The sequence below is a fragment of the Phoxinus phoxinus genome (genome assembly GCF_949152265.1).
Source record: "Phoxinus phoxinus genome assembly, chromosome: 6".
Classification (NCBI taxonomy): domain Eukaryota; kingdom Metazoa; phylum Chordata; class Actinopteri; order Cypriniformes; family Leuciscidae; genus Phoxinus; species Phoxinus phoxinus.
In genome coordinates, this window is record NC_136881.1 from 8,961,031 (window position 1) to 8,965,990 (window position 4,960).

Consider the following 4,960-nt stretch of genomic DNA (forward strand, 5'->3'; position numbering starts at 1 on the left):
GGCTCCACCTGGTACTATCGCCCCTACTGCTCCACCGGGCTCCCTCGTCGCACTGTCTGCGCCACGGACTTCTGGGCCATCAGCTATACTTTGTCCCTCCACCCCTTCGGCTCCACCTTTCCTTTGGCTCCACCTGGTCCTCAATCCCACCAGCTCCGCCTCAGTCCTCTGGCACCTGGCTCCACTCCGCGCTCATTTCTGCGGCACCACCTTGGTCTCCTGAACCATCTATGTCTGTCGTGGGGTCTCATCGGCCCTGTCTCTGGCTCCTCCCTCCGTCGACAGCCGGTCGTACTGGCTGTGGTCTGGGTCCCTGTCTGACTCCTCCTTCTCCTGGCTCTTCCCACCCTCATCTCATTCTGTTTGCCACCCTTAGTTAGCTCCTTGTAATTCATACAGAGCCCCCTCCCTCCCTCCTTGGTTGGACATGTTACGGTGCAGGGATGCACCTTCTGGAAGGGGGGGGAGTAATGTAACAATTGTATGTTCGGTTTTGGTGGTTAAGTTTCATTGTGTTTTGGTTCTGTTTTCCCCGTTCTGGTTTGCCTGTGTTCCCTAGTTAGTTTCCATGGTTGTTAATTAGTTCTATACACGGTTTCTGTTTAGTGTATAACTCTCCCTTGTATTTAAACCCTCAGTTTCCTTTGTTTCTTTGTCCGATATTGTTTATGTTAAGCAAGGTTATTTCCTATAAAAACCATAAATGCTAAAAGAACCTTTAGCAGGATGTAAATTGTTAACTCTGTTCGCACTTGCGTTTAAAAAAAAGTTGCCAGCCAATGCCAACATTTTATATATATATATATATATATATATATAATTTTTTTCTTTTCTTCTTTTTTTCTTATTAAACAAAAGCAACACATTGAACAAAAAGCTGAACAAAAATCTAGTTTTTTGTCGAAGACTACCTGGATAGAATTCAGAAAAGTGATCAAAACATAGATTGGGAAGATTGAGTCCATCAATCCCCCCAAAGCTTCACAGTCCTATACCTCTTCGTAGGTTCAACATTTCATTCAGCAACGTTAGTGATCGCATTATTTTACATGTGTGTAAGACATCCGGAGATTCAGTACTCTTTCAGAAAATCCGTAATAGCGATTTTTAAAAACAAATGAACCTCATTCCAACCTATACTGCGTGTATCATGGTTTGAATAAATAATAAATGGTAATTGGGGCTGCACAATTAATCGCAATTTACATGAAATCGCACTTAAACCGATTTGACTCATCACGATTATGAAGGTTGCGATTATTTTTTATGCGTAGCTTGTCATTGATGTACGGCTCTGTAAACGCTGCTTCATCTGAAAGCACTGTGAGTTTGAGTCACTTATAACATGCATTTGAAGAAGCAACACGCATCAAACATCTTTCCAAACACGAGAAGCATAAATTAAACTCTTGTCCAACAAAAGACAACATTTAATAACATGCTTGCTTTTACTCCAAACTCACTTCATAACGACAATTGAGCATCCTTCTGTGAGATGATGTGGCTTCTTACACAGAATAAGGCAGTCGTGTGTTTAATAGTCATGTTTAATCAATCAAAGCGTTTCAATCTTCTGTTTATTCAGCTACAGCAATAGTATGTTGCCCGATAGGGATTTCCTGGAATGATGTGCGTTATCGTACTACTGCGGCGGGGCATATTTGGGGTGTCTGCGTGAGAGCGCCCTCTGGCGTTCAGATGGAGCAGCATTTACTACCTATCAGCCGTGCTTCACTGACAAGCTGCGCATAAAATAATCGCAGCCTTTGCCAAATCGCAAGCAGTTTCGTTGCGATTAATCGTGCAGCCCTAATGGTAATAGCCAATTACACTGTAGAATGTCAGTGCATCACTATGAACTAAAGCCTAACAAAATGTGGATCAGGCCAAATAGCAATGATCCCAAATGCATAGATATTTCAATAAAGAAAGTGAGTATGGCATTAATGCACTTTATACAGAGATAACCAACTTTACAAGAAGACCAGTTCACATTTTAGTTTAATCAAATGCAGGATATATAATTTCAGAAGGTCATTGACTCCATCTTCACCATTTCCGACAAAGGCCACATTATTAGAAAAGTTCAATTTTAATTGTTTCTCACAGCATAAGCGGTAAGCAGTAAATCACACAACAGCTTACACAAACCCCAACGTTTTGCTGCAACCTAATTTATTCCCCAAACCGTGCCCATGCCCACCTACTGGGGGTGCTTTCCTTTTTTTAAAGATTCAAAGGAGCAGAGACTTGCAAAATTATTTGTCTTTGAATGAAAGCATAAATCCAAACTGCACTCATCAGCAGCATCTCAAGCACCTAAATATTCTTTTGATTTCTGACATAGTTCAAAAATCATATGCCTGTGTGAATCCAGATGAGGCTCTGTGGGTGTGTGTGTCATAGCACACTGAAGATGATCAAACGGCAGAGGGAGATGTATAGAACAACATCCTGGATCCTCACACGACTAACATGCCTTGTCTTTGTCGGAAAACAACGAAAAAATGCTGTTTTTCGAAGGGGGAAAGATAGGCTTGAAGGCATATTTGATTTAAACATGTGTCATATTTGGTCATATTTATACATGAAAACACAACGTGTGTGTGTGTGTGCGTGCGTGTGTGTGCGTGTGTGTGCGTGTGTGTGTGTGTTAGTGTGCGCGCGTGTGTGTGTGTGTGTGTGTGTGTGTGTGAGGACACAAATATGTATAATGACATGTGTATTACACTGGTATTACAACTTAAACGTGGTTTATGAGGACTTCATGAGTCCTCATAATTCAAATAGCTTAAAAAACATAGAAGACATGTAAAAAAAAATTAAAATGCAGAATGGTTCCTGTGATGGGTAGGTTTAGGGATAGGGGCAGTGTAAGGGAATATACAGTTTGTACAATATAAAAACCATTACATGGAGAGTCCTCATAATGTAGCTGCACCAACAGAGAGTGTGTGTGTGTGTGTGTGTGTGTGTGTGTGTGTGTGTGTGTGTGTGTGTGTGTGTGTGTGTGTGTGTGTGTGTGTGTGTGTGTGTGTGTGTGTGTGTGTGTGTGTGTGTGTGTGTGTGTGTGTGTGTGTGTGTGTGTGTGTGTGTGTGTGTGAGAGAGAGAGATTGAGAGAGAGAGAGAATTTTAAAACACCTTTATTACAACTTAAGTGTTTTAACATTTAAAACAAACTATTTAAAATAAATTACATAAATTGAGTAAAATAAAGATTGTCATCTACAACAGAGCACAAAGCCCCTCCATAACACCAAACATCCTCAAACATGGCAAGACATGAAGTAGCTTTATAAAACCTAAAATCAATCAAAATTCTTGACTTCACCATAGAGAGAGAGAGAGAGAGAGAGAGAGAGAGAGAGAATCAGCAGTTGTTTAGAAATAAGCATCTTAATCAACATTTGCAGACATAGCCCCTCAAATCACCCATTTTCATATTATGCGTTTTGAGAATGTTTTCTTTTATTTTAAAGTAAAATGATCAACAATGCTTTAAATTGGCTAATCTTGGACCTTCCCAGCAGTAAAAGGGGAAGTTCATTTTCATCCTTTGTTCATTGAACAGAAGTTTGAAATAGAGCAACAGAGCAATAGCAATTTTTAATGATTTCACAAAGTATATCAGTCCTTTTCTTAAAGGGTGGCTGTTGTCCCAAGTCTTCTTGCTGTCACAATTCAAAAGATAAAAAATATCAGTTGATCAATGGTACGGCAACAACACACATGCTGTCAAACATAACACTGCCTGTGTTTCCTTTTTTACAACATCCCAGAGAATGCTGGATCGTGGTATTCCTCTAAATATTTACACTTCCCTCCGAAAAGAGGAGGTTAACGCTCCCTGTTGAATGCATCGTATCACATCTATAATTCAGAATGCTATCACAGCAGAAAGCCAGAATAAAGTGTTTTCTATAAATACGCATTCACAACTTGACGTGGTTTGCAACTTGGAAGGAAAAGTTGTGGTGGGACTCTTGTTTTCCCATTCTTTCCTCTGCTGCGGCTTATCAGCGATTCTGTAAGAAGCTGTTTTGAAGATGCTTTACTCAAGCGAGGAGTTTTGTCGTCCTGTGTTCATTGAGGAAATCATCAACACTCATTGTGGGAATTTGATTGACATGTTTGTAAAAGTGCTTTGCTAATCTAGAGTGATAGTTACAGTGTCATTAGAGGCTACATTGCTCTGAAATATAGATAAAAAAAACAATAACAATAACACACTGTTTTGGAGACAAAGAAAATCCTTCGTTTTTTAACTACATTAATTTAAATATCACTTGTTAATACTGAATTTAATGCAATAACGATATTTTTGGCCTTTTCTCAATGATTACAAAATTTTATTATATAGGGTGAATTCAGGTTTTTTTGGGCAAAAAGTGTCCCAATAAATCTGAATTCAAAGGACTGAATTCATATAAAACTAGGCTATAAAACATGTCTATGAAATCTTTAGTAAAAAGAAAGCTTCTGAAACAATTTTTCTTCTCAGCTGGCATCATCAGGCACCACATAAACACACATCGTCCCAAACCTTTTGCTGCATCCCAATTCCCCTTATTGCCTATACTTCGCCCTGAACGTTATGTAGGCATTCTCTTTTTGTGAAGAAAAATACTTTTGAGAGTGTGGCACACCGTGAAGCCAAGTGTCCCAAAGCATAGTATGTAAAACTACATTGACTTCATCCAGCGCTCTTTTGGTTTTCTGTATTCTGAAGTGTCTAGTTAATGGTTTGCCGAGTGAGAAACCGCTCCGAACTGTCCAAATGACTCAGAATCACGAACCGATTGAGACCGCTCTGGTAATGTTTAATTACTTCATGACAATAAACCGACCCAGAAAAATTAGCCTATTCCTTCACAAATTATGGGACACATGACATAAGTCTAAAATATTGTGAATATTATTTTTTCCCAGGCCAGTAAATTGCAGACAAGTATTTATTTG